At 44.0% G+C, this 18546-nt stretch overlaps 1 protein-coding gene across 1 annotated transcript in view; it reads left to right on the top strand.

Moving 5' to 3' along the window:
* Nucleotides 1-311: 311 nt before the first annotated feature.
* The window catches only part of CORO1C (coronin 1C), an 87782-nt gene continuing 69547 nt past the window's right edge, over nucleotides 312-18546 (top strand). The window contains exon 1 of the mRNA XM_064272323.1: nucleotides 312-417. The gene's annotated coding sequence lies outside the window, so the exon portion shown is untranslated. The remainder of the gene's footprint in view (nucleotides 418-18546) is intronic.

Here is an 18546-nt window from a genome sequence, read left to right as displayed (position 1 = left end):
GTAAGAAGCCTGCGTCGGCTTCTTTGAAGCAATGGGCGTGGCTCGGAGGAGCTTGTGGGCGTGGCCCTGCGGCCTCTTCGATGAGTGGTGGGCGGTGCTTACGCTTGGACACCGCCTTCCTCCGGGCCCCACCTACATCCCTCGGCGCGACCAGAGGTGGCGCTAGCGGGCGCGGGGCGAGGGGTGGGAAGCGGGCTTCCCCTCCCGGAAGTGGGCGGGGCCCGCCCCAGTTTGGCGGTCCTGGTTGGGCGCGATGCGGCGCGGGGGCGGGGTCTGAGCGCGGCAGCAGCGGCGGCTGCCCGCGCCCCTCCCCCGCGCGGCGCTTAGTGCCAGGCGGAGGCGGCAGCGGTTAGAGGCTTCGCCCGGCTTTGCAGCGGGGACTTCGGCGGCGGCGGCGCCTCAGGCACCTCGGCCCTGGTGAGCGGCGCGCGCCCGGTGGGGCCGCTCGGGAGCGAGCCGGGCACGGGAACCGGTCCTCGCAGCATGTGCCGGTGCCGGGTGACAGGAGTCGGCGGGGCGTGGGGCAGGGCCCAGTGGAGGGGAGCGGACTGGGGTCCGCGCGTGGAGCGCGGATAGTCGGATCGGGGTCCGCCCCGGCCGATGTGCAGGGGTTAGGGCCGGGGGCTGCTGCGGGAGGCTGGGGATCTGGATGAGGGGAGGTTTGGGGAGAGAACGACTTGGCCTGGGGAGAATGGGCCCGGGTCCGTGTGGGGAGGGGGCCGCTCAGGGGAGGCTTTTAGGGGTTCAGGACCTTCTTGGCCGAGGGAGGGGTGGGGGCTAGTGCGGAGGGGGCTGCCCGAGGGAGGTTTCAGAGGAGTCCGAGACCCCCCTCGATGGGTGAAGTGCTTGGTGAGGAGGGGCCGCTTGCAGCTGGGGAGCAGGGCCCCGAGGCGCCAGGCCTGGGGGCGGGGTTTGAGCCGCCCTAGGGAGCGAGTGGGTGGGGGTGGGTAGGGACCGGGCTCGTGTGGGGCCGGCGCGAGGGTGGCCCCCGGGTTTTAGGGGTCGCCGGGCTCTGGGTGCAAGATCAGCTTTGAGCCCTGAAGGTCTGGGGTAGGGGCCCGGGAAGGGCGGGGCAGGGCTGGAGCTGGAGTAATATGGGTGGGGGCGGTTTGGGAGGAGGCAGAGCCGGACGGAGGGATCCGAGGGCTGGGGCTGGCGGGGTGGAGGGGGCGGGGGCGGGGGCAAGAGGAAGACCGGAGCAGGGTCGCTGCAGAGTGGGGGGTCTGGGGCGGAGAGTGAACGGGGAGATCCAGGGATGTGCTCCCCTCTTAGTGGGGCAGCTGGAGGGAGTAATCAAAAGGAGCGGGAGGCAGGTGGGGCTCCGCAGCGCCCCAGTGACTGAGCATGAGGTCAGATGTTGAGGGTGAAAATGCAGGAACCGAACCCTCCCGCCGTCCACACCGGCGCAGGCACACCACCAGCTCTCTGTCTCTCCAGTGATTTGAATGTGTAGGGGGAAGCCGCAGGCTGCGGGGAGCGAGCGGAGAAGAAAGGGGCTTCCTCTTAGAGGGAGGCACAGGCCCTGCGGTCCTTTTTTGGGAGTGTTCAAAGGGTTTTCAGCGCTGGAAAAGGAAATGTAGGCTTTAACTGCATCATGGTTTAGGATCACACCCTATATTTGGCCTTAATGTAGGCTGCCCTTGTTTTGTGGTGTCTGAAGTGCTTGCTCTACGTGTTGCAAACGTGGGATTCACAGTGAGAAGCAAATTTCAAGTTGTTCATCTCCAGGATAGCCTTTCTTTCCCATAAGACATTTTAAAGGAATCAAATTTAGTGCGTGTTTTTAAACTGGTACTGGGTGGCACATATATTGACTTTTGGAAATAGTTATCACAGAATACTAGATCCTCTTAGCACAACCAACCTTCCTGCCTGGGCTTACGTTCTAAAACAGTGCTTGTAGGGCTCTTAGTCACTCTATATAATAATGCATCTCATTGTCCTTATCTGGCAGAAATCCCTCCTGACACCAGGGCCTGCTGGAATAGACAGGAACATGGTTAAGTGTAAGCAGTGGCTAATACATGTCTGTTTAATATTGATTCACTCTCTTCATTCCCTATAAAACTGAAGAAAGCCCCTTTTGGACATGAGCCTGTACATTTAAGAAGGCTGATTTACGGAAACATTTATTTGGCGTGGAGGTACGTTCCAGTCATAATGTTAGGATATGAAGCCTAATAGTAAGCACTGGAGCTGAGCAATTGCATAAATTGATAGGGAAGAAAAAAGTGAATTAATACAGAGAAATATACAGTACATTAGACCCTGAAGTACACTATTTTGTGGTAGGTGATAGTCACGTACACTGAGGATTGAACAAAGGTGGGTCATACAAGCCAGGAACACACCTTTTTTCATAAATCCAAAATGTGCCTTGTCTGTGTTTGTTCTTGAGTTCATGTTAACGGTACATTAAAGCCTAATGAATTTTAATAGACACATGCTAGTGAAGGAGCTCTGGTGGCGCAGTGGTTAAGTGCTCGGCTGCTAACAGAAAGGTCAGCAGTTCAAACACACCAGCTGCTCTGTGAGAGAAAGATGTGGCAGCCTGCTTCAGTAAAGGTTACAGCCTTGGAAACCCTATGGGGCAGTTCTGCTCTATCGTATAGGGTTGCTATGAGTTAGAATCAACTCAGTGGCAATGGGTTTGGTTTTTTTTTGGTGGGGGGAGGACATGCCAGTGAAATATCACTGCACACGGTATGGAATTTTTCATGATCATTTGTTACTTTGCCTATAGATGACACTAATCAGCATTTATGTCTTTTACTGTCTGTGTAGTTTAGGATTAGATGCAGGATTGGCAAATATTTTTTAAACACTGTTGGATTTTTTAAATTTAAACTGTAGGCTTAACGCATCTGTCGCTTCTGGGATCTGCTCCAACCATGAGGAGCAGAGTTGCTCTAATGCCTATGAAATGGAATGTCCAAAAGGATAAATGATTAGTTTTTAGTTATTATATGCCTGGGAATGTGAAAGCTTCAATTCTCATGATTGCAAAATATTTGTTTCTTAATATTTTACTTTGTCACAAACTGCTGCTTTAGAAACAGGTATTGTTAGTTAGGCTGTTTACCTTTGACCTCTTTTGTGGGTGGAGCAATAATAAATTTGGGTACCACTTTTCATATTCAGGGCACAAAATCATGTGATAAAAACTCTTAAGCTTATTTTCCGTTTGATACCTTCCTTTCCCTGAGTTCCGAAAACTCTTTTTCTGACACTTCTGGGAAAGTCCTTTTTAACTTAAGATGCCTTTTCTGTATTAAAACAGGAAAACCTCATGAATATTTCAGTATGACCTAGTACCTAGAATGTTAAGTAATTGAATCTCTCTGGGTTTTCATTGCCCTAGTTCAGATCCTTTAAAGTGAGTGAGCAAGATTCTATACGCCGTTCTGAGAGCTGACTCTGTATTTCAACAGTGCATAATGAATGTTTTTAAAACAATAACAGCGTTATTGAGATACAAGTCATTCCTTACAATTCACTCATTTAGAGTACGAGTCAATGGTTTTTAGTGTATTCAAGATATCTCCAGCCATCACTACAGTCAATTTTAGAACATTTTCACCATCCCTGAGAGAAACCCCATACGCCCCTTCCCCACTCCCTCCAGCCCTAAAACAAACAAACCCGTTGCCTTCTAATCCGCTCACAGTGACCCCATAGGACAGCGTAGAACTGCCCCATAGAGTTTCCAAGGAGCGCCTGGTGGATTCGAGCTGCCGACCTTTTGGTTAGCAGCTGTAGCTCTTAACCACTGTGCCACCAGGGCTTCTTTTTTTGTCACTGTCTATTTGCCTATTCTGGACATTTCACATAAATGGAATCACAGGATGTATGGTTTTTTGCGACTGCTTCTTTTCCTTAGCGTAATGTTTTCAAGGTTAATCTTTGTCGTAGCATGTATCAGGACTTTATTTGTTTTTGTTGCGAAATAATATTCCATTGTATGGATATACCATTTTTTGTTTATCCATTCATCAGTTGGTGGACGTTTGTGTTGTTCCCTTTTTTGGCTATCATGAATAGCGCTGCCGTGAACATTCATGTGCAGGTTTTTGCGTGGGCATGTTTTATTTCTCTGGGGTTGGAGTGGATTACTAGTAGTGGATTGCGTGGTCATATGATAATTATTTACCCTTTTGAGGAACTGCCAGAATGTTTCCCAAAGTGGCTGCAGCCTTTTACATTCCCACCAACAGTGTATGAGGGTTCTCATATCTCCACATTCTCTCCAACACTTGTTATTATCTGTGTTTTTGGTTATAGCCATCCTAGTGGATGTGTAGTGGTATCCCATTGTGGGTTTGATTTGCATTTCTCTTATGGCTAATGATTTCAAGCATCTTTTCATGTGCTTATTGGCCATTTATATATCTTCTTTAAAGAAATGTCTATTCAGATCCTTGTCTCCTTTTTAAATTGGATCATTGTCTTGAATTATTAAGCTTTAAGCATTCTTTATGTTTTCTAGATACAAGTACCTTATCAGATATATGATTTGCAAAATTTTTTCCCCATTGTGTGGATTGCCTCTTGACACAAACGTAGCGGACCTTAACTTACATCTTCAGCAGTATTTTAGCTCTATAAATTAAAAGCTCAACGTGGAAGGGTTAGGGCAAGATTTGAATTCATCCATTTAAGATGTGCTGTAGATCAAAAAGAGTTCATTGGAAACATGTCAGTCCTCTGTCAGATTCCTTGGTGGTCCCCAACCATTGTCTATGGAATAAAATTCAGACTTCTTAATGGGTTATGGATCAAGGCAGTGTCTGACATCCACCTGCCTTATCACCTCCTGCTCCCCTTCCTATGTCTTCATCTCAGTGCCATTCCCTGAAACTTCCACCCTTCACAGCGTCTTGTGAAGAGCTTATTACTCCACCCCCTTACTGCTTGCTGAATCCCACTTATCTTTTGGGATCCAGGTCATGAAACTCCTCGTCCACCAGGCAGATGTTGTCCCTGCCCTCATGGGGCATCCAGTCATCACTACTGTCTGCTACAAGGACTTGGACTTAGACCTGAGCTTACAGTCTGAAAGTTAGAAACCGGAGTGTGAGAGAGAAAGTCACATGGAAAGCAGACTTGCTTCTGTTGCTCATAACTCTGTCCCCAGTGCTAGTGCATATTTGCTGAATGAGCAATTATTTATGGAAGGTAACTGGAAAGATCCCGAAGTCAGTGGTTTCTTTGATTATTATTCACATCTTTGCTGCCTATTTTAAAATAGCATGAAGTGCAGAAGTAATTCCCCTCGGCCTTTCTGGCATTTAAGCCCAGCTCTTACCAAAAAAGTACTCAGATGCAAAACCAAGCGTTTGAAACATTTTCCCTTGGGCAGAACATCCTCGTCCAGGTTCTTTCCCCCTAATGAACTGTAATGACTGGCGCACAGCCTTCTCAGTAGGGCAGATGGCCAGGGAACACATTTAGTTTGTAAGTGTTAGCCACACACAATGCACACAGGCTTCCCCTGATGGTGTTGGGTCAGTCAGCATTGGAACTACAACTGTGCACTCGTGATAATAGGCGTAAATTGGATTTTAAGGATACAGACATTCTCACTTTTAATTCTTTTGTTCGTGCTCTCTTGCTCCTTTCAGGTCATTTGACTCTTGTCAACATTCCTTAGCAACATTTTAGATTCTTTTTTAATAATTTAATTCAAATATTTAGCCTCTTCTTGAAAATTAGGAGAAACCACTAGGCCCTTTTGGAGTATATTTTCTTCTTTTGTGTGCATTAAAGTGATTAGATTGTGGCAAGGTAGAGGTAGTAAACAGAAGAAGAAAAATAAATTTCAGTTTTCTGCTTTGTCAGATTAGGCTCAGTGAGGGAATGGTACCATGCCTTTTCTTGCTCTAAGGAAGCTTTGCATTTAGAAAAACCAAGGTAGTGAAGGCACAGGCCTTTAAAGCCAGTCTGAGCTAGGTTTCACTCTTGACTTCACTTCTTTCTGTCTGTGACTTACTAGCCAAATTCCCTCACCCCCCGAGCCACAGTTTCCCTTTCTGTAGTATGGGGACAATAACCTTGCAGGGTTGTTATCAAGATTAAATGAGGGAAAGTATGGAAAGTACCTAATATAGAGTTGTTAATTGCTGTCAAATCGATCTTGACTCATGGCAGCCCTTGTATTACAGAGTAGAACTGCTCCACAGGCTTTTCCTGACTGTAATCTTAATGGAAGCAGATTGCCAGGCCTTTTCTTCCATGGTACTGCTGGGTGGTTTTGAACCACCAACCATTAGGTTAGCAGTTGAGTGCAAACAGTTGGTGCTACCAGTGGTTAAGTGCTCAGCTGCTAACCGATAGGTCCCACCCTATGGTGTGGCAGTTCTACTCTGTCCTATAGAGTTGCTGTGAGTTGGAATCAACATGATGGCAGTGGGTTTGGTTTGGTTAGTAGACACCGAATAAGTCCTTGTACCCACCCTCTTGACTCTGAAATGTCTGCTAATGAATGGAACTGTATAAAATCAAATGGAGTAAATTTAACAACTTTATTTCTGATGTTAAACTATCAAGGTATGAATCCCCACTCCCACCTTAGCATCTTAGATGTTGAATCAAAGTTGAATCACTGAGAAGGAAAAAGAAGAAAAAAAAACTCTAATTTTAGGATGGAAAGGTTGTGTCAAAAAATGAGTCAGTGTTTTTTCGTATCTCTCTGAGCTGAAATGTATGTTCAGACAAGCTTCCTTTATTCGGCCCTTGTGCTTGTATCCCACCTATCTGTCTGCCTGCCTGCCTGTCTTTATTTTAAGGAAAAGGGTTAAATCCCTGGCAAATGATCTACCTTTTCAGAGTTTGGGAGTGCTTGAGATACTCATTTGGCTATGATGTGGATGGCAGCGTGGTGATAAAGTGTCACATTCTGTAGGGGAAAGAACCTCAGTAGCTTCATGGGATGTCAGATCAGGCCTGTCACTTGAACTTTAGGTTAATAACAGAAATGACTCCTCCTGTCTGCCACAGTCATGAGAAATTAAATCAAAACATTGCAAAGATCAGAATGAGAGAGAGAGAAACTGGAGTGTAAATCAGAGTTGTAAGGCCTGTATTTGTATGACTGAAGACAATAATTTCACAATACATACATCTCTCTTCCCTCTTTTGATCATACAATTACCTAACCCATTGCTGTGGAGTTGATTCCAACTTATAACGACCCTAAAGGACAGAGTTGAACTGCCCCATGTGGTTTCCAAGGCTGTAAATCTTCACAGAAGCAGACTGCCACATCTTTCTCCCGCATATAATTACCTACATTCCTTTTTTTAAAAATTATGAAAGTTGTGGCATCCAGTATCTCACCACTTCTAAGAATATAGAATGGGGGGGGGGGTTGGAGACTATTTCTCAAGTTCAGAGATTCTCATTCCTGACTGTAGACCTTTAACAGCACAGCCCCGCCCAAGGTCCCAGATGACTGTGAATCACAGCCAGAGTGGAAACCCCTGAGCTGGTCTGCCCTTCGTTTACAAATGAGGGGTAAGGTAACAGGAGCTTGAGAGACTCGCTCCCGATCAGGACGGAGCCCCTCTTCTCGTCTTCCATGTTTACTGTGAATTCATTTCAGTAGTTGGAAGTATGAATTGATAAGCCTTTGGCAGACTGGCTTTATTAGCTTTAGTGTGAAGTGCCTTGTCGGTGTTTCAGTGTTCCCCTTTTTACTTCCTCAGTCTTACCATCTGACCATTAGTAAGCAGTGGTTGCAAGGGTTTGTCTCAGATGTTCTGAAGACCAACTCATCTTGCATGCATAACCTCGTGTATTGTGTCTTGCCAGAATAATTGGCACGATTAGACCATCTGTGCATGAAAATGCTAAGATTGCACAGGAGCAGTACAAGCCTAGTCCTGGACCTGCACAGATCGTAACAGGCATGATTAAAACCCCTTTAGGGTTTCAGGGCAGGAGAAAGGTGTGGCAGTCTGCTTCCGTAAAGATTCCAGCCTTGGAAACCCCGTGGAGCAATGCTACTCTGTCCTGTAGCGTTGCTCTGAGTTGCAATGGACTTGATGGCAATGGACTTTTTCTTTAGTTTTAGAAGGTGATCATTGGTTCTCAGTGTGGTCATTTTGTCTCTGGGGTCCCACTGTGGAACTGGACGTGTGTCCACGTCCCAACAACTGCTCAGGCCTTCATCCTGGATGAACAACACCGTAGTTTTCCAGTGTTCAACACACATGGGAAAGGAAGTGTTGGTAGAGTAAAGCCTTTGGTGGGTGTTTTCCGGTTTTGACACTCTAGAGGTTCTTCACAAAATTCACAAGCACCCCCTTCTTATGACAAATGTTTAATCACCGTTATTTGCTAACTTCACATGAAAGAGAACTTAAATTCCTTCTCATAATGGTCAAGCATTCTTTTCTAGTTAAAGATTCTAATTCCTTTCATTCTTAGGACCTGAAAGAATTGAGATTGATTTATGAATATAAGATATCAAATGCTGCCTGAGTGTTCGGTGACTAGAAACCCAGGCAGATTTGAGCTGTCATCTCCCTTAAGCAGAGGGATTTATCAGGAGACTAGCACTGTATAAGCTAGATGATGAATTAATTTTGTGGTTAGTAGTATCTTTAGCCTAACGTTACCATCCTAGTTGTTCTTGGCAGGCAGGAGAGAGACTGGAGCCAACCAGTGCTGGCTGCAGCTCTTTGGGGTGATACTTAATAAGACGCACGTTGTCTGTTTTAGAAACAGAGTAACCGATCCATAGGCCCTCTGTCACGTGGAGCACTGTTGCTTTACAGTGCAATGATAGATAGGAAACAGTAAGTTGGCAGAAGTCTTTTTTCACCCCAAGATGTCCGGTTTGGTCTTACTCCGTATAGAGATGTCTCGTGTACGCTGGACTGAATTGCAATGTCACATGGAACAACAGTGATGCGTGTCACCTGCAGAGGATAGTGATGGGCCACGTGGTTCTCTAGGAGAAGTGAATACCCGAGAGCACAGACACTGTCTGTTCTGGAGGCAATGGGTACATTGGTCCTGGGTTGTGTTCCAAAGTTATTGGTAACTCAAATGACATGTTTCATATCGATTCAGCATTGTAAATGGTGGGTTAGCTCCCAGCCCAGCCTGAAAAAAAATCTGTTTAATTCACAGCTCAGTCTGTTAAACTGGTTATAATGATAGCCAGATTCTGAATCTTGGGAGGTGGGAGTCGTGAGAAACAGAAGTAAGTAACCACACTCCACCTCCCAAAATCTCTCTGTCCAGCTGTGTGGCCACAGCAGTCCTCTAGATCTGCCCTCACCTTCCAGGTTCTTCATCCTCCTTCATCTCACTCTCAACCTGAGGCTTCCGCTCCTCTGGCTAAGCCAGTCTCGTTTCCGTAGTGGTAGCAGAGCAAATGGCTCACGCTCCTCCCCACTTAGGTGTTCGTGGATGATTAAGTCATTACTAGACTACGTACCACTGTTATTGAGTGCTGGGACTGCTGTGGCCTTTATTTATATTATCTTATTTGTTCCATGTCCCTTAACCCTTTTAGAGGTTAATATTCATGTTTTTAAAAAGGGGTTTCTTATTTATAAACAGATTGTGTCTCTGAAATTTTTTCATCCAATCAGGGAAAAAAAGTCAAAGGAAGAGTTGAGGGAAAGCCTTTGGGGCCAGGCAGAACCCATCAAAGGAGCCTGGTCCTGCTACCTGGAAGCAAGAAGAAGTCCTGTCTGCTTTTGAAAGTTGCTGTTATCTCTAAAACAGCACACCTCAGCCCCAGAAATTAGAGGGAGATCAGAGCCTTCTGGGAAGTTTTTTTCCCAAAATACTCATTGTCTTGGGTTGAACTGTGTTCTCCCAAAATATCTATCAACTTGGCTAGGTCCTGATTCCCTTGAATGAATGATTGTCTTCCGGCTTATCTTCTGATGTGATTTCCGCATGTACTGTAAATCCTATCACTGTGATGTGATAAGATGGATTAGTAGCAGTTATATTGATGAGGTCTGTAAGATTAGATAGTGTCTTAAGCCATTCTCTTTGAGATATAAAAGAGAGAAGTGAGGTGGAGACAGGGAGACCTCATACCACCAAGAAAGCAGTGCCAGGGAGCAGAGCGCGTCCTTTGGACCTGAGGTTCCTGCGCTGAGATGCTCCCAGGCCAAGGGAAGACTGATGAGGAGGACCTTCCTCCAGGGCTGACAGAGAGAAAGCCTTCCCCTGGAGATGGTGCCCTGAATTCCGACTTCTAGCCTCCTGGACCATGAGAGAATAAACTTGTCTTTGTTAAAGCTATCCACTTGTCGTATTACTGTTACAGCGGCATTAGATGGCTAAGACACTCATGATCCTTTTTTTTTTTTCTTTTTATTTGGGAACCATGGCTTGAAAGGGGCTTGGGTTTTTGCAAAGAGTCTTTGTTTCCATGACCTTTGGGAAATGGATCAGGCCATTGTAATGATTAAGTTGGGCAGCTTGTACTGGTCAGAGCTAGGCTCTGGTTCTGTATGTATGTTTCAAGCCCTTGATAAACTCCGCATCTTCCCTCAAACAAGGGAGAATAATTGACCTCTCCTTTTTGTTATTGGGAGCCCTGGTGGCATAGTGGTTAAAAGCTTGGCTGCTAACCAGAAGGCCACCAGTTCAGATCCATCAGCTGCTCCTTGGAAACCTAATGGGGCAGTTCTGCTCTGTCCTGTAGGGTCCCTGTGAGTCAGAGTTGACTCGGCAGCAACGGCTTTGGTTATTTTTTTATTTTTTGTTATTGACTCTTTTCATCAGAAAATTAGTTTTTCCTACATCTCTCCTAATCCTGGCTGTGAGCAAATCTGACAAATGTGTGGTGTCCATCTGTCCAGAATCTTTGATTGTACTGCACCACTGCACCTTGAGAGAGCCAAGTGCGCCTCAGTGTCCGAACCTGAACACGGAAGGGTTTGCACCACAGGGTTTCCAAGAACTCTTCTCACGCAAATGTTTTACGATGAGAAGTGTAATGAGATCAGGGACTTGGTTTTCTAGTGTAATTAAAAAAATTTTTTTTTTTTACAGAGTCTGCTTTGGCAAGCTTAATGTTTTGATTTGCTTTTAAAACGTGTGAAGGTATAAAAGATACATTACAAGCTTCCGGGTGGCCTCAAGTATCTGATTCTTGGACTCTGAATTCTGGGGTATGGACTGTGAGCTCTGCAGTAGTCGAGAGCACAGGGCGGTAGAAACTCCCTGTCTGCCTGACCCTGAGGGTGAGGCCATGCCCCTGGGTGTGTGTAGTCTCACTGGGCGGGACTGGGAACAGGTGTGATTGGGAAAGAGTAGTGTAAGACGGAGAGGCAGGATGGGGCCAGATTGTGCAATGTCATGATACCAGCAAATAGATTTATGCAGTGTGTTTGCCCAAAATGTGAATATAGTTTGAATGCTGTTATAAAGCCAAATGAGCATATGATTCAGGGGTGTCCGTGGTGTTAGTGATTCCTGTGATCTCACTAATTTCATTTTGAGTTAAAATGAGTAGAACCTTAAGAAAAATAAAGTAAGGAATTATTCTTTTCCAGTTTTCTGGGAACTGCTGCAAGGGGCGTGAACGTGGAAGTCCACACAGGTTCTGCTGTATTCCATGTTCCTTGAAGGTGGAGAATATCTTTGGGTTTTGTGTCTCCAGTTTCTAGCACACTGCCTGGCACCAAGTAGAAGCTCAGTAAATGTTAGCTGAATAACTGAATCTCACTTTTACACGATAGATTTGTGGTAGGCTTCCTATTTTCCTAGAAGATGAAAGGAGTCAAGAAATTTTCTGTGGTGTAGAAAAAAGACCGCCAACTGTAAACATTTGCTTATTAAATTATCCTATGATGAGCTAACCTCATAAATTTCCTGATAAATAAATACATTAGTAAAGTGTGTATTTTTAAAAACATACTGGTAAGGCAAATTTTAGAGTTCTGCTTATTTAAAGTGCGTATTCTGATGAAAAGCAAGGTGAAAAATGACATTACATTTTGTACTTGATTGTAAATCCACTTAACTGATTTCTTGAATAAATTGAAAATATTGGGAGCAGGGTTTTCTCACGGCTTTGTTTTGTAGCTCTGGTTAGTAACTTTGAATTGACAAAGAAACCATGAAGTAGCATCCATAATGGAAGCATGCTTTCCTCTTGAGAGTCATTGTCAAAATAGAACCATAATTTGTGTCGAGATGAGGATTTAAAGTTCAGGTCGTCATTGAAAAAGCAGAATTTCCCTTTTTTAAAATTGTTGTGGAAAATATACCCAGCAAAACACACACCAGTTCACCAGTTTCGACAGGTACAATTCAGTGACTTTGATTACGTTCCTCAAGTAGCGAAACCACTCTCTCTCTGCTTTTCTGAGTTGTTCCTACCCCCTTAAATAAACTCACTGCCCCTAGGCTTCCTATCCCACCACCCACCCTCGTTGTTGTCAGGTTGATCCCATATAGGATTTAAAAGCGCCCAATGCTCAGGGCAGACACTCTTCACTGATTATGTCTTTACCGTCTTTCTCTGCCACTCTGAGTACGGTGGCTAACTAGAAAGCGTTGTCAGGTTCCGCTGGAGCAGGATGTGGGGGGTTATCTGCAGTGGTCCCTGACAGGGACTCCCAGGCCCAGGGCTCAGCTCCCAGCCATCATCAGGGCAAGCCTTGAAGGCATTCGAGTGTCTCCTGGAGGCCCAAGGATTCCATGTGTTTGGAATTCTTGTGACTTGAGAATCTGACAAAACTGAGTATGTTGAAATAGGGTGAATTGTGCAGCAACCATTTCAGCCATTAAATGGCCTCATAGTGAGAAGTTCATTTGTGCAACATAAATGTTTGAAAACCTGCAGGTCTCGTTTTGTATTTTAGTAGTGATTGACGTTCTAATAAATGGTCATACAATTATCATTTTGTCATTGCATTTTTGTAAATGCGTTAAGAGATTACTACAAGTCATAAATGTAGTTGTTTAAAACGGTATTAGGAATGGGAAGTCCTTGATCTTTCTGCTAGCCTTCTACTCGAAATCCTTTAAAAATGATTCTTCCTGCTTTTATTTGAGGCATAGAGAGTGTCTTCTTTGGTTACTACCATGCAGTCCAATTAATTTAACGTAGAGGATTAAAGACTATGATTTTCTCCCTAAGTCTTGATACAGCCTGAAGGGAAAATGCATTTGAGATAGTTAGGATTACAGTTTTATCAGCAAACATTGGTAAGGTTGGTAAAAACCGAATGCAATGGCGTACTTGCAGTCCCTGGGTGCTGCAAAGAGTTAATGTGCTTGGCAGCTAACCGCAAGGTTGGTGGTTTGAGTCCACCCGGAAGTGCCTTGGAAGAAGGCCGTGGTGGTCTTCTTCCAGAAAAGCAGCCATTGAGGAAACCCTGTGGAGCCCAGTTCTCTGACACACGTGGGGTCATGGTGAGTCGGATTTGACTCAGCAGCGACTGGTATAGAGTATTAACTCCCAGAATAGTTAGCCCAGATGTTGCCTTCTGAACACAGGCTTTAATTATCTCTCTGCCTCCTCTTGAAGGTATTTTCAATTTATTGGTGAAATTAGATGTGTTTTCTTCTTAAAGAGCTGAGACCTTCAGAAGGTATTAGGTGGTAGTATTCGTTTGGTAATAACTACGTTTCCCCAGGTAGTTACCTTGTTACGGCTTCTTGTGCTCTGTTGTAAATGCTGATATTCTGTGTCTTCTTCTTTATAAGACAGGTGTGTTGATAAAAAAATAGTGATTTTACCAGACATGATCAGACAGACGAAATGATTTGTCGTGACGCGCAGTAAGATTTTAAGATGTTCCAACGTCCAGACCCTTCACATTTGTTGTTTCTCTTCCCTGGAACTCTCCTTTCCTCAGTCTCTTTGCTCAAGTAATGTGTTTCTTGTTCTCCGAATTTCAGCTTAAGGGTCGCTTCTCTGAGCTCTCAGACTGGTTCTGTCCCCCTGATTATTGACTCCCCAGCCTGTGTACCCCCACATCCCAGACTTGTCAGAGCAGCCTATTTGCTGTGTGTCTCCTCCACTAGACTGTCAGTTCCATGAGCACAGGGGCCAGGTCTGCTTGTGCTGCACTGTGACAGGCTCATGGTAAATGCTCAATAAATTGTTGTTGAATGAATGAGTGAATGTATGACCAGAATTAAGGACCAATTCAGCATTCACAGCTTAATGTATATTTTATATATGTAACTCTGTGGATGCCAGTGACTCATTCAGTTCTCAATGAATTATGTGTGTTTTTGGCAAGAGGAGCCCTGGTGTCAAAGTGGTTAAGAGCTTGGTTGCTAACCAAAAGGTCAACAGTTGAAATCCACCAGCTGCTCCTTGGAAACCCGATGGGGTAGTTCTACTCTGTCTTATAAGGTCGCTATGAGTTGCAGTCCACTCGATGACAACGGGTTTTTTTTTTTTTTTTGGTTATTTGGCAGGAGGTGAGGAGGCTGGATCCCAGTGAAAGAAGCCTTTGCATTATAGACTCTTACGCTTTATTATATGGTGGGACCTTAAAAGTCATTTATTTTAGTTCTCCCATTTTTTAGATGAAGAAGCCAACAGCCGGAGAACCAAAATGACTTAGGTGGATGGGTGGCTGGGTCAAGATAAATTTGGGTCTTTTTTTTGTTTTTTAATACCCAAGCCAGCGTTTTTTCCTGGTCTGCCTTCCCATTCCCTTGAAACATCGTCAGGAGCACATACTTATTTAATCACTGCTTAATCACTGCTCGCTTTTGCCCAGGGTCTGTGGTACTAAAGAGGGAAAATGTAAATCCTTCAGTTGAAGGTGATCCCTTTGTTTTTGACACTGCTAGTTTTGCCTGTGTTTATTTAGCCCAATGAAGTTCTTCATAAACCTGCCTTTTAAAAGAAGAAGAAGAAGGGGGGAAACAAAGATTTAGGGGTCCGGCAATATTTTCTGGTATAAAAATATTGTCAAAGAATTATTATAATTTTATTGCGGGAGAAGCTCCATCTGATTAAATAGTGAAAAACAGACTTAGCAAGTTTAGATAGTCATCCAGTGTGCCTTTTACCCATCGTTGATAAGGAAAGTAGGTCGTTAGTATAGAAAGAGCATTTCAAAACACATTCACGGACAGTGGCATCACTAGGAGGGTGGGGGGGGTGTGGACCACACCAGGTGGCACTTTCAGAGGGGGTGACACCAAAATGACTGTCTAAAATTTTTGTGCAGTGTTTCAGAAGAAATTTATTATTTTTGTAAAAATATCCCTGTAATACTGAGTCCAGCACAACTGGATGGTGCCTGGCTACTACCACTGAGTTCTATGACAGGGATCACAATAGAAGGCCCCAGACAGGCTGGAGAAAAACATAGAGCAAAATTCTAACTCACACACACACACACAAAAAAAATCCAGACTTACTGGTCTGCCAGGGGCTGGAGAAACCCCGAGTGTATGGTCTGTGGGCACCATTTTAGCTCAGTAATGAGGTCGCTCCTGAGGTTCACCCTTTAGCCAAAGATTAGACAGGCCTATAAAACAAAACAAGACTAAATGGGCATACCAGCCTGGGGGCAAGGACAAGAAGGCAGGAGGGAACAGGAAAGCTGGTGATGGGGAACCCGGGATCGAGAAGGGAGAGTGTTGACATATCATGGGGTTGGCAGCCAATGTCACAAAACAATATGTGTATTAATTGTTTAACGAAAAGCTTTGTTCTGTAAGCCTTCATCTAAAGTACAATTAAAAAAAAAATCCCCGTATTTAGTTATAACAGCAAAAACATTTTTCATAAGCCCAGCTCAGATGTGTCAGTACACACACAGGGTAAAACTCTATGCTAGTTTACCTTTGGAGCCTTCTAATGTGCTCCTGTCATTATCACCCAGTTACGTAATGACGCATCGAATCGCTGGTCTTTTTTGCACGCATGACAAGCACGTGCTGCTGTTTTTTCTGCTGCCGTGTTTGTATAGTCGCTGACTTTGTCAAATTTTCTGCTGTTTTCGCTACAATATTGTGGTAATTAGTATCCGTGAACCTATATCAATAGCTTTTTTGAGAATGAAGTAGTAATTAAAGGAAAAGAAGGAGCGCTATACGGATAGGAATAACATCAGTACAAAAAACGTTATTAAGGATTCTGTATAGTCAGTTATAGGAGGAGGATCTTGGGGGAGGGGCACCATGAGTTACCACACTGGGTGACACCAACCCTAGTGAGGCCACTATTCATTGATTCATTTTTAAGTGAGGTTGCTGTGTCATTCAGTCTGTAAAAGCTTTTGCACTTGGTATACGAACTCTTGGGATTAATTTGGCTCTCTGAGTTGCATTCAGTCCTTTGAAGAGAGGCAGACTTTGACTTCTGAGTGTGTCTCCTGTGGTGCGCTTCAGGGAGATGGCTGTAGCCTCCGAGGTGGCTCCGCAGTGCTCCCTGGGGTTGCTGGTCCCCTGCCTCTGTCTCTGTCAAGCAGGTTTCTTCAGCATTCCTTTTTCAAAGCTCCAGGGATGGAGAGAGTTGGTTGTGTTGCTGGTGGAGAGCAGGAAAGTGTTAGATGTGAATGATTATAAGCGTATCACCCTTTAACATTGTCTTTGGAAAAATCTGTCCTTATTTTGAAAATGTAATAAAAATGCACTGTTACTGTCATGAACAGCTAGAGATAACTTCTAAGCCCTTTTAAATGCATGTTTAAGTGACTGAAAAATTTCCGTAATGTCATTCTTACTTAATATATTTTAAGTGAGTTACGTGGCCCAGTATGGCATCTTTTAGTTCATAAAGGGTCTCTTCGAAAATTTTATTGTGGTAAAATATATATGACAAAACACTTGCCATTTCAACCATTTTTGTGTGTACAATTCAGTGACGTTAATTAGGCTCACTATGTTGGGTAACGATCACCACTATCCATTTCAAATTTCTTTCCTCACCCTTAACAGAAACTGAGTACCCCTTAAGCAATAACTCCCATTTCCCCCTTCCCACCCGCTCCTTGTAACCACTCATCAATTTTGAGCTCTATGCTTTTGCCTATTCTAGATATTTCATGTAAGTGGGATTATATACTCTTTGTCCTTCTGTGACTGACTTTTTTCACTCAGCATAATGTTTTCAAGGTTCTTTTGATGTCACACCATGTATCGTTAAATTCCATTGTGTGTATGTACGACATTTTGTTTATCCATTCATCCGTCGATGGGCACTTGGGTTGTTTCTACCTTTTTGCTATTGTGTTTGAGTTCCTGCTTTCAAGTCTCTTGGATATATACCTGGAAGTGGAATTGCTGGGTCATATGCTAATTCTGTGTTTAGCTTCTCGAGGAACCACCAGACTGTTTTCCACAGCAGCTGTACTGTTTTACATTCTCACCAGCAATACACAAAGATACAGTTTCTCTACATCGTAGCCATCACTTGTTATTTTCTCTTTTTCTGCTAATAGCCTTCCTAGTGGGGGTGAAGTGGTATTTTATTATGGTTTTGCTTTGCATTTCCCCAATGACATTGAACATCTTTCATGTGTTTGATGGCCATTTGTTTATCTTCTTTGGTGAAATGTGTATTCAAGTTCTTTGCCCATGTTTTGATTAGATTGTCTTGTGTTGTTGAGTTGTAGGAGTTCTTTGTATAATCTGGATATTAAACCCTTTTCAGAAGTATAGTTCCCAAATGTTTTCTCCCATTCTTACGTGGTTTTTGTACTTTGTTGACAAAATCATTTGATGTAGTTTTTCATTTTGACAAAATCCAATTCATCTATTTTGTCTTTTGATGCTCGTGCTTTTTGTGTCTTACCTAGGAATCCATCATTGAAAACTAGGCCCCAAAACATTACCCCTGTGTATTCTTCTAAGAGTTTTATGGTTTTAATTCTTTTATTTAGGTCATTAATCCATTTTGATTTCCTTTTCATATATGATGTGAGTTATTCGTCCAACAAAGAGCCCTGATGGTGCAGTGGTTAAGCACTTGATCGCTAACCAGAAGGTTGTGGTTTGAACCCACCAGCTGCTTCATGGGAGAAAGATGTGGCAGTCTGCTCCCATAAAGATTACAGCCTTGGAAACCCCCTCGGCAATTCTGCTCTGTCCTTTAGGGTCACTATGAGTTGGGACTGGCTCCATGGCAATGGGTTCATTTGTCTAACTTCATTCTTTTGCTTGTGGAGATCCAATTGCCCTGGCATCGTTAATTAAAGAGACTGTTCTTTCCTCACTGAATGGACTTAGCATGCTTGTTAAAGTCAACTGACCGTAGTTGTGTGTGTTTATTTCTGGACTCTCAATTTTGTTACATTGGACTATATGTCTATCATTATACCAGTAACGTCCTGTTTTGATTACTGTAGCTTTATAGTACATTTTGAGATTGGGAAGTGAGGTCCTCCTTCTTTGTTCTTCTTTTTCAAGATGGTGTTGACTATTTGGGGCCCCTTGCAATTCCATAGAGATTTGAGAATTGGTTTTTTCGTTTCTGCAAAGGAGACAGTTAGAATTTTGATGGGGATTGCATTCAATCTACGGATTGCTTTGGGTAGGTAGTATTGACATATTAAAGATATTGTCTTCCAGTCTATGAACTTGGAACATCTT

Source organism: Loxodonta africana, chromosome 19 (genome assembly GCF_030014295.1).
Source record: "Loxodonta africana isolate mLoxAfr1 chromosome 19, mLoxAfr1.hap2, whole genome shotgun sequence".
Taxonomy (NCBI): domain Eukaryota; kingdom Metazoa; phylum Chordata; class Mammalia; order Proboscidea; family Elephantidae; genus Loxodonta; species Loxodonta africana.
The sequence above is the reverse complement of the archived record's forward strand: the minus strand, read 5'-3'. Positions and strand labels throughout refer to the sequence as shown.